The following is a 12,014-nucleotide window of genomic DNA, read 5'->3' on the forward strand; positions in this document are numbered from 1 at the left end:
CTTAAAGTCGAGGGTCCCTGTAAGTATCTACGGAGAGAGAGAGAGGAGCAGTGCACCATTGACATCATGTACAGAGTTAGCATGAAGGTGTGATTGACAGTTTTTAGAAATCACTTCCTAATCCTATGCTAAGATGAATACTACTAAACTACTACTCTAATAATAATAATAATAACAATAAGGAGAAGAAGAAGAAGAAGAAAGATAGATTAAAGGGTGAGGAGTAAAATCAATATAAAGTGGGGCTGTTTTGTCTTCAGCAAGAATATCTAGTGCCAATAAGTAATTTGTCAACAACATTGTATATATCTAGTGCCTGGTAATCAACCTCCTCATCTGGTGAGAGGACAGTCCACTCATCCTCACATTTCACACAGTATGAATAATAATAACAAAAGGAAGTAAAGCTAAATGAATGTTTTAACTGAGAGTAATTCTTTGTACCCATATTTCCAACTGTATAGTAGATTGCACACAGTTTTTGCTTGTTACGTTTAGACCCGAGGGGATTGCAAACTTCAAAAGCACCATCGTCATTGCACCATCGCAAATGCTGAGGATCATCAGCCATAGTCCGTTGTAATACAGTGTCTTTATGCTTTTGGTAAATATGACATCTAAAGGACTCATACTTTGAAAAGGTCCTCTGACAGTCATTAAGACCACAAGTTATTGAAAAAATTGCCTCATGTGCATGAATGAGACCAATGTGCTGGATTAATTTGACAATCGTTCTCCGAGAGCATTTAGGACAACAGAATAGACGAGGCATTTTTGGCAGATATTACTGTAAGAGGTTGATTACTCTGGTAACTGGAGTAGGTAGAGGCTTGTCACCATCCATAGTAAGTTTCAAAACATATTGCTGAAGAGAAATCAGAGTGTTCTTCAAATGAGATGGATATGTTGAATTGAAGACAAAATAAGCACAAAATGAAGTAAGAGCCCTTTCATCCACACCGCTAGCCCAGCAGATCTCTATCCCATCGACTTTGATGACTGCAGTGACTCTTCTTGTAAACACAGTTTTGCAGTCAGTGACTTCTGGTACTTGCAGCGGTAACAGCAGACTTTCTATGCCAGCGACCCGCCTTCGAGCCTCAGCTTCATTAACTGTTTTTTTTAAGTATTGGGTTTTTTTTAACTGTAGAAGTTCACTACAACTGTAGAAGTTGTAGAATAAATTCCCCATGAACAACACTGACTGGAGCATATGCCAATTAGAAAGACTAAGTTGATGCACTAATAGCAAGTTATTGTCATCCATTCATATAAATCCAACAATTATGTTTTTCACTATTTAGCTGTCTTTTTACTTTAAGGATCTAATAAACTGCATATATGAAATGATTTTATTTACAAGTATCATGTTTGTGATTTTAGGTTATTCGTCATTTAGTACAGCTTCTGACCATTAAATCAAAACAGACTTGTGATTTGATGACATAATGCTTATTTATTTAGAAACAGAAGTACCTAAATACAAACATGCTAAATACTTTATATTTTTATATATAAATAACCAGGTGAAAAAGAAGACAACCTTCCAATTGTGAAACTGGTTATTAAAGCCCTTAATTAAGTGTATTGTCCATGCAGTATGCACAGATGTCCTTCTCATCTAGGGATAAAATGTTCCGCTGGCCCTTTAAGAAGCAGGAATGTGAGTTCCCGTTCTGCCCAGGAGTATCGCGAGAGTTCACCTGCGAGCAGCGCGATTTACAACGCGATGCAGGTGCTTCTTATGAAGTGTGAGAATCGGGAAGTTCTTGTGCATGAAGCAAGACTTTAAGTTTAAAGTCACAGTGGAGCCACTGAGCAGTGAGACTAAGCATACTCGTCAGGCTTACAGCTGAAGACCAAACATCTGTGGTGAAGTTCATCGCGGAGTGGTTATGAAGAAGCTCGTGAATATGATCTGTCATACGGTTGTATAACTCCGGTAAGCAGACGAATGTGAAATAACGCCGCCCCGGTAAAGTGTAGCGAGACTCAAGGTGTTTTACCAGTCGCTGAAATCCCATGTCCTTCACTACAGAGCATGGTTGATCATCAAGCGCCATAAACTCCAATACTTTCTGAGTAATTTCTAGAGTTTTTGTGCTGTCAGATTATCAAATGTTTTTAAATTATCGATAGATGAAAAATAGCCTTTCGGTATCGGCCGATACATCGGTGCATCTCTAGTTAAAACCAAGAATATAATGGGTAATTGCATATTTCATTTTAATTGACCCCCCCCCCCCCCCTTTTTTTTTACTGAAGCAGCCTTATATGGTCTTGCATGTGTACAAATATTATATTTGTATGTGTATGTTGCATTTCCTACTGTCGATAAGGAAAGGGAAAAGGAGACAGACTTATATTCTTGGTTGTACAAAACCACGCTGTTACTTCAATTCAGTTCCATTTTATTTGTATAGCGTTTTTTACAATAGACGTTGCCTCAAAGCAGCTTTACAGAAACGTATAAACACGGGATACAGATTTTAAATGTGCGACAGTCAACACTGGAACCAGCACCAGACAGGTCATTACAAAATTATGGATGGATGGAATGTTAGAAAAAGAGCAGTAAAAAAGTCAATGTAATGCTCACTTCATTTGGAAGTCATTTAGGAGAAAATGATCTTGGTGCTGCAGTGCAAGATGATGAGATAACTTCATCTAATATCCAAAGTGTTGCTGGTGGCACATATCATTATTTTGGTATTCTTAAAGCTTTGTCCAAAACAATGGAAAGAATCTGGTCTTATGTTCTAGAGAAGTATGAATCCGAACTTCAACTGAACATGGATGTCTTACCACTGTTTAAAAGTTCGTCTCTGTAGTTTTGGCCAATTATAGGGTTACTGCAGGGTTATACTAAGAAACCAGTTGTCATTGCTCTGTTCTGTAGTAAATCAAAGCCAACATCACAAACTGATGAATTTGAAAGATCTAGTCAGTGAACTGCAAGGGTTAAGCAAGGGATTTGCCATAAATGGGAAGCAATTTTTCCTAAAAGTCGCATCTATCCTGTGTGATGCTCCAGCTAGAGCTTTTATAAAGGGAATTAAATCACATACTGGTTATTCAGGTTGTGACAAGTGCATCCAATCTGGTGTGTACATCAACCATAGAATGACCTTTCCTGAGATCAGCAGCCCACGTAGGACTGATGAGTCTTTTATCAACATGTCTGATGAAGACCATCATACTGAAACATCTCTTTTAAAAGCTGCAGGAATTGGCATGGTATCATGCTTTCCACATGATTACATGCACCTTATTTGTCTTGGTGTTATGTGAAAACTGCTGGACTTATGGCTTGCTTCAGGGCCTTTATGTTGTCATTTGTCTGCTCGCCAAAGTGTTGTAATCTCAGACACACTTGTTAGCTTGAGATGTTATATTCCTGAGGACTTTGCTAGGAAACCCAGGCAATTCTCAGAAAGACTGAGGTGGATAGCAACAAAATTGCGACAGTTTCTGTTATACACAAGTCCAGTGGTTCTTCTTGATGTGCTGTCAGAACCAATGTACAGCAATTTTAATTATCTGTTGCTATCTTTATACTCTCCAATCCACTCTTTGTATAGTTCTTAATGACTTTGCTCACAGTTTGCTAGTGTCATTTGTAAAGCATTTTAGTGAGTTGTATGGTCCTGAATTTGTTATCTACAATGTACATGGGCTAACCCATCTTTCTGAGGATGTCAAAAAACATGGAAGCCTTGACTTCTTGTCTGGGTTTCTGTTTGAAAACTTCCTGGGATAAATACATTTTTTTTTTGAGAACTCCACACCATCTCCTATAACAGGTTATACGGAGACTTTCAGAAATGGACTGTTTCATGGTAACTGCTGAACATTTGGATATGAAAATTGTGGATATGAAAACAACATGAAAATGGCCCAATTCCACCGGATTTTAATAAAGTTGATCAGTTCCAGGAGGTTGTTCTAGGTAGCACTAGAGTTAATCTATCATGTATGGGAGAAAACTGTAGGAATTGGAGGCTGCTTTGGTGTAGTAATGAATACTTTCTCCTGACATTGAAGAATAAAGTGCTTAAAACACTTATCTAAATGAAAAGCATACAGCACCTAGAAGTCCCATTCAGTCTCCCAACCAAGTACTAACCAGGCCCAACTTTGCTTTGCTTCTGAGATCAGGCTTTGTCAGAGTGGTATGGCTGTAAGCAACAGATGCCACCAAATGGGGCCTATTTAAATAGTATAAGCAAACATCTGACTGCCTGATTGACTGATTGATTGATTTTCCTTCATTTCTACACAATCTGTCTGACTGTGGATTGGTGGAGTCCAAGCACTTCTTCAAATAAGACAGGGTGCTCACTCACACCTGATTGTCATCCCATTGATTGAAAACACCTGACCCTAATTTCCCCTTCAGACTAACTGCTCATGCAGACGCCAACAGTGTCTGCACCATGCACACTTCCTTAACAGAATGCGCTTAAGCAAGGTCTTTACAAGAAAAATAGCTCACGCGTATGAAATTACATCCCGGTGTGTGGAGCAAAAAAGAGGTTTCGGTGCAGGTTCTTTGCCCCTGTCGTCTGGACTGCGGAATGCGTTCTGCGTTGATGGACTTCCAGAGACGCAAGAGCCTTACAGCAGCTGTGGCCAAAAAGCATTGAAATACAGCTCACGGTTGTGAAACATGTAGCCACAGTGCTAGCTTTTCACATTTTTCCATCTCTCTCAAGGATATTCAGCTGGCCTGCCATATTTGTGGAGAACGCGTTTAAACGACAACTCCGTCTAATATACACAAAGGCTCTTTTAAGAGTCACTTCACTTCATTCTTGTTGCAATGTAATAATGTATGATACATTACCTTAATCTTTGAAATTTCAACTAACATTAGAAATACATTTCTATTCTCATCACTGCTCCTACACAGCAAATTGAGCAGAGTTAAATTTTTGGTGTTTATGAATAGAATCAATCTAGCTCTACTTGGAATTGATCTAACTCTGTATGTTGTCTAATCTGTTAGATTTCACACTGTACCATGAAACAGTTGGTGTCAAAATGGAGTGTTATAACTGTTTTCTAGAAATCAACTCTGATAGTGTCACCCCTTTGGTGGAACGCACCATTAGGAGTGACTGACCTAGATCAGACTGAGCGACTTTCCAGTATCGGCAGAAGATGGTCGGTGAGGATGCATCATCTTCAGTCCTGGATTTGTTCCCTCGTTTCCTTGATGTACCTGGATTGGTAAGAAAATATTTAGCTTTGGAAGTAGTTTTGAAAAGGAAATGACCTTCTCTGTAGTTATTAAATGAGTTCACTGGTACAGTAGAGAAAGGAGTTGTTCAATGATCACCATAACAACAACAGGCCGGTCCAAACTGAGAAATTCAACGTTCTAATCTTTTATATCCCAAATGTATCTATAAATAACACAGCAGATCTTAATTTTTAGTATTTGACCTTTCATCCATTTATGTCCGTTATGTTTAAACCTGTATAAACCTTCTTTATAGATCGACCAGGATTTCTCCATGATGTTTGCTGACGAAGTGTCTCAGAAGTTCCTGGCAAAGTGGTCAACATTCTTCAAGCCAAAAATCATTGCAGACTGCAAGTCTCTTAAGAATATGGGCGAGCTGCTGTCAGGAACTGAACCTGAATCTGAGGATTACAATGGTCAGTATAAACTGTTTTGTATTTTAAAAATGTTCCAGTCTTTAAAAAAATAATTAAAGAGAGATTGCTGCAGCGAGATTAACAGCCTTGAAGATGTTCACATGTTTTGTATGTAAATCACACCTCAGAACTTGTTTGGTTCTTTGTCAACATTTAAAATTTCAACATGGTTTATATCCTAGCAAAAAGTTACGTTTAAAATGTGGAGAGCCAGGTTGCCCTTTATCATTTTGTACTTATAGTGGCTTCCGAAATCACCTCAGCAAAGTACATAGTCACACTATTGATCAAGAGATTGATACTAATCAGGATCTTTCCACTCGGGGAAAATATGAGGCGGAATGCTCAAATGATCGCCCAAATTCTGTTGCCACTTTACATCCTTCACAAAGTCCTGTTGTTACAAGTCAGCTTCAATGTGTGGCTCAATTGTTGCTCATTTGCAAGCATCAGGTCTTTCTGAAAGTGCTGTCCAAACAATTGTTTGTTCAATGGAAGAAGTTGTTAATGATGTTAAAATCCAAGCATGAGATGCAGTTCTTAAAACTGTTACTCCTGAAAGTACAAGTTCAGACACTTGTAGAAGAATAAATCACTGTTTTGATCAATTAGGTAATCCTTTTTCAGCATTAGACACTGTGTCAAGGAGACATAAATATTATGATGAGAAATGGGAAATAGTTCTTGGGGTGAGAATGGATTTGCGCAGAGATAGAACTACAGGCAGGTTCCTGTAACGGACAAGTGCATGTATGTACCCATTCTGGGTACACTGAAATCCATATTCATTCATTTACAGGACAAACAGAGTGGAATTGGAGTTTACAAAGACATTAATGATGGGTCGTAATTTCCAAAACCATACACTGTTCTCACAGCAAAAGCACGCTTTTCAGATTCTACTCTATTACAACGATTTTGAAACTTCTAACCCTCTAGGTTCCAAGAGGGGGATCCACAAACTTGGTTGTATCTATTTTACTCTAAAAAAAACTCTGTACTGATTAATGTACATCATGCAGCTCTATTCTACATGGAAGATCTTAAGACATACGGTTTTGATGTGATACTAAAGCCCCTTATTGATGACCTGAAAATCTTAGAAACTGAAGTCATACAGCTTCATTGTTTTGAACCACCATTGTTTGGCTCAGTAATTCAAGTAACAGGAGATAATTTAGCTTTAAATGGCTTGCTGGGAATCTTACAGTGCAACTAATTTCTGTAGGCTTTGTTTAATTAGTAAGGAAGAATCTATATTTACTGAAGGTCATTCTAGGTTAATTTTCCGTTCCAAAGAGGTTCATACTGAACATTGTAAGGCACTAAATGAAAATCCTGAACTGCGGTCAATATATGGTGTCAAAAAGTCATGTGTGCTCAATTCATTAGAGTATTTCCATTGTACTGATAACTATGCTGTTGACATCATGCATGATCTGCTAGAGGGTGTGGTACAGTATGAACTTAAACTGGTTTTTGAGTACCTTGTTAAACAGGATGCAGAGCTTTAATTGTGGTTACACAGACCGTAAAAACAAACCAAGTGGGTTAAAAATGGATGATAAGTGCAAACACCTGGGTTTGAATGCCATACAGTCATGGTGTCTTCTGCACAACACTCCACTGATATTTGGTGGTCATTGAAAGGAATAACAATAACTGGAACTTTCTCCTACTTTTGATACAGATTATATATATATATATATATATATATATATATATATATATATATATATATATATATATACATCGATCATGTGACTGAAATGATACATGTGACTGAAATGATACATCGATCATGTGACTGAAAGGGGGGGTGCTGCTGGGGGGTCCCGGCTCAGGAGAGTGGGGCGCTTACAGGGCTGTAGTTTATGTATTGAAAACATTGGATTTGGTGGCACAAGGATTGCCAACACGGTGCGTGCCGCGGCTGGAGATGCTCTCTTAGTGCAGATCACTGGGAAAACTGCTCTCTCACACATCGATCTTACGTTCATCACACCAGGTCATTTCTATTTTGAAAGAACAGGATATGGGGATATGGGGTTGATCTATGTACCACCCAAAATGAAATTCTTAAACCTATTAGTGTGCCAAACACACCAACTGTAGTGTTGTAGTGCCTAATTAATTCTGTGGAGCCAGACACTGAGAACACTCACGATTGCCTAGCCGAAATTCATATTTCCTCAAGCTTAAAAGTTTCGGGTCTGAAATTTCACAAACATTATGAACACCCTGTTCTGCCCAATTGGTTGAATTTAAAGCTATCACTACAGAGTGCAACCTGGTTAAGGGTAAAACTGCTAATATATAAATATATAGATAAATACTGACGTTTAGGCCCATGGATTGTGTTGTCTGTTTAGAGTTGTTTAAATGCAATGCGGTTTTCGAAAAACCGTTGGAACGCCACTTATCGAGCAAATAGTTTAATTGAATTCTGATTCTGACTGCACTTCTCACTGTATGTATTACAGATACCCATGAGTTTTAGCCAGTGTGGGAGGGGGAAGGTAGAGGAGTGATCTCTTACTTGCAGGCAACGGTGTGATATTTTAAAAAAATTTTCTTGACCAGGGATAGGTCCTAGATCTGGCATACCATCTCAAGTTACCGTAATTTGTGCTGATACTAAACGTATTTCGGTAGATGCTCTACCTCTTGCACTAATGACCTATTGTTATTAGGTCACTGCATGCGGACTAACAGCAATATGTATCTAACACAGCATGAAATGCTTACGGGTAGACCCATGTCTGTGTCTGTTCCTCATGATGGACTGCCACTGGAGTAATTGCAGATGAATCAAAAACATATATGAGACCACTAACTATTATGTATGAAGCTATCTATTCACAGGAAAAGAGCTGGGTGCATTGTTATGGGTGAGGCGTTACCGCCTCAACGGGGGGAGGTGTTCACCCGGAGGTGGGAGACCCGGCGCAGCGAGAGAATGCTGACTACAAGGCAGCAGCGGACTACAAGAACGTGCGACCCCCGGAGGATGCTACTCCAATGACGAGATGGTGGGGAACACGTGAAGGTCCGGTACGAAGCTGCTGTGTACGAAGCTGACGTCAACGGGGGGTCTGCTATCGTAGAACTCTCAAGTCAGTGGCAGACAGGGTGAGAAAATGTGAAGATCCATACCCTGGGTGTACGTGCTAGCCTAACCTCTCCCCAAAGGGTGGCTCTCTACAGTACGTAAAGTGCTTGAGCTGAAGACAAACAGCATACATAGGGATACTGCCAACAGAGACTGTCAAGTTGTATTGGTATAAAATGTTATAAAATGTTTGCGATATGACGCACTCAGGCACGAGAAAAGTATAATGGTGCTGTCGAGCACATAGTGCTGGCAGGGTGGGAATTTTTCCTCATAGGAGGTTTTTTCGCCCACCCCTGACTGCGAAGGATTGGGGTTGTTTTTTTTGGGGGGAGCAAGACTCTGCAGGTCCCGACAAATACAAAACTGTGGGCTGACAGGCCTAGTTGAGAAAGATAGGGACGTGTAGATCCAATCGAGTAGTTACTGCAGTGGCCACTCTCATACTTAGTAGTAATAATGAATGAGTAGGGGAACTCAGTTAATCACACTTATTATCGATGTAGGCAAACAAACGTATAATCAAGGTAGTTAGATTCGAGATAATATATATAGTTGAAATGAGAAGCTAAGGGTTAGGAATTATGGTTAGGGGGATGGCCATGGGGTGCAGCAGAACGACACCCGAGACACCCGCTTAATTAAGGTAGTGTATGAGGCTTTATAGCCTCAGAGGGGGGAAATGTTGTGGATAAAAATGACATGAAATAAACATGAGGGAGACTTAGTAAAGTAATATGTAATTTTATTGATAATTCACAGGACTGGTGGGTGTGTAATCCTGAGGAGAGCGGTGGGGGGAAGAAAATGGTGTGCATCCTGGGGACATGGGATAGTCAGCGAAGGTGAAGTGAGAGGACCACTGAGAGTGGGGCGGACTGACAGGTGAGAAGAGGGAAGAAGGGTCGGGGCCCAGGTCAGAGAAGATGACATCTCCCTCAGACTGAAAGCTGGAGAGGGGTTTTGGCTGTGTGGAGGCATCAATACACATGTTCACGGGGCAGATTCTGTATCGGAGAGGGGGGGCCCCGCATTTCCATTTCCAGAGGGGGCGCTGCGAAGAAAGTTAAGTAGCACCATGATTTCAGCAGTGAGATACGCAAGCTGATAATGAGTGTCCAGATCCAGATCCAGTAAAGGGGAGAAGAAGGACTGACGATGGGCACCTAGACACACAGAAGCGGTATTAGGCAGATATTGACAAATTGGATTCACACTTTAAAGATCTTTAAGAGTACTACACTATGGTTTATTAGTCGAAGAGTCAAACAGAAGTATAAGAGCTGAGGAGTACTAACACACAGACACACACACACACACACTCTCGTACAGTCAAGGGCGGGCATGTAAGACATACACACACACACACACACACACACACACACACACATAACATTATAACTTTATAAGAATAATAAAAAGGAGTATTAAGATATTATAAGGGTAATATCTTATAATAATAGAAAACTCTATAAAATACAGAATAGTAGGATATGTAGGACAGTAGAAGGGTAATATAATGATATTATGAAGTAGGAAGTACAGTAAACTGGTTTTCAAGCAGTATAATTATATATAAAATAGAGATATAGAGCAAATATGAAAATAAATTATAAACTAGAAATACAGGAAAATGTAACTTTCTCATAGCTCAGATGGTGAAGATTCTTGTCTCGCAAGGAAGGCCTTAATTTTAAGAGAAAACCATGAGGAGCCATTTATAAGGGTAGCTGAGTCAAGCTAAGGGTTATGGTAAATAGTTACAAATCCTGTGTAATACTGTTGTCCATGAATCTCATTCTACGTCTTCTGTGTTCATTCTCTCGCTCTCGCTCTCTCGCTCTCTCTCTCTCTCTCTCTCTACCATTGTGGAATTGTGTATAGACAACATTGTATTTAAAAAAACAAAACAAAATTGTCTTGTGTATTTGTAAATATGTTTTATCTAGCTTGTATTTGTAAATGTTTTAAATCTTAGTCCTTATTTTGAATACATTTTCAATAACTTACTATAACACACCCTGCATATATTATTTAGATAGTTATTTTAATTTTGACAAACTGTTAATTTCACATTCTTCTTTAACAGTTAATTTTACACACTGAAAGAGCATCGGAATAGTAAATGTTGACAATGCCGCTTTTAACAAATTACATAGATACAATATGTAACAGATAATATAATATAAATATTTGAACAGATTTTTTTACGTTAGGTTCGTCCGACCCTCCTCCTGGATTATCCTCGCTTTCTATTGGCTAGTCAGCGCTCTACACCTACGTGTGACTGGCCCCTGCGTGGCAGGTGAGAATTCTACCACTGAAAGACCAATGCTTAATTTAAAAATCCATGGACTTCGCAGAGTGCGATTTCAAGCTGAGTACTGTGCTGCTTCAGCAATTTGGTTTAAAATTCTAAAGGAGAATCTCTTCCATATTTCAGCAGCATGGAGTTTGTCCATTACCCTAGTTTTGGGCGGAACTGATAAGGCTTGTGAAGTGCTTTGGGTGAAGGCTCAAGCAAAACAAATGTCTCCAAAACTCAGTTGTGCATTGGCCTGGAATCTAACCCGGACTTCACAGAGGGCGCTTTCCAGGTAAGTATTGTGCTCACTCAGCAATTTGGCTCAAAATTGACAAGGAGCATACTAAGGCTCTTGTATATTTGAGCAACATGGACTGTGTCTGCTACCCTTTTTTTTGGACAGAATTGATAAGGCTTGTGGAGTTCTTTGGGTGAAGGCTCAATATTCAAAACTCAGCCGTGAGTGGCCGGGAATGGAACCCCGGCCTCACGCGTGGTCGGTCAGAATTTGACCACTGAACCACCAATGCTTATCTTAAAGGAGTAAGGACAATGCAGAGTGTGCTTTTCATTAAGTATTGTTCTGATTAAACAGTTTGGTTTCAAAATAGAAAAGGAACATCCTAAGTCTCTTGTATATTTCAGCAGCATGGAGTTGGTCTAGTTTGGGCAGAAATGATAAGGCTTGTAACGTTCTTTTGGTGAAGGCTTAACTTTCAAAACTCACTTCTGCACTGGCCGGGAATTGAACCCAGGTCTCCCGCGTGGCAGGCGAGAATCCTACATACCGTAGAGAAGTGTTTTTCAACCACTGTGCCGTGGCACACTAGTGTGTCCTGAGAGATCGTCAGGCGTGCCTTGAGAAATTGTCCAATTTCACTTAGTCTTAAAATTCTTTTTTATTCAAATTTATTCATGATTATCTGCAAACAA

The 12,014-nt window shown here is 39.6% G+C and overlaps 2 long non-coding RNA genes across 2 annotated transcripts; both read left to right on the plus strand.

Annotated features, from left to right (window-relative positions):
• The first annotated feature begins 1,658 nt into the window (after positions 1-1,658).
• On the plus strand, positions 1,659-7,373 carry LOC124629230 (uncharacterized). Its single transcript, XR_008397404.1, has 3 exons — positions 1,659-1,942; positions 5,069-5,232; positions 5,502-7,373. It is a non-coding gene; the product is annotated as an uncharacterized LOC124629230 (long non-coding RNA).
• Positions 7,374-7,465: 92 nt separating this feature from the next.
• Positions 7,466-11,779, plus strand: LOC128634165 (uncharacterized). The gene is made up of 3 exons (XR_008397421.1): positions 7,466-8,796; positions 10,993-11,081; positions 11,220-11,779. It is a non-coding gene; the product is annotated as an uncharacterized LOC128634165 (long non-coding RNA).
• Positions 11,780-12,014: the final 235 nt, after the last annotated feature.

Source organism: Ictalurus punctatus, chromosome 12 (assembly GCF_001660625.3).
Source record: "Ictalurus punctatus breed USDA103 chromosome 12, Coco_2.0, whole genome shotgun sequence".
Classification (NCBI taxonomy): domain Eukaryota; kingdom Metazoa; phylum Chordata; class Actinopteri; order Siluriformes; family Ictaluridae; genus Ictalurus; species Ictalurus punctatus.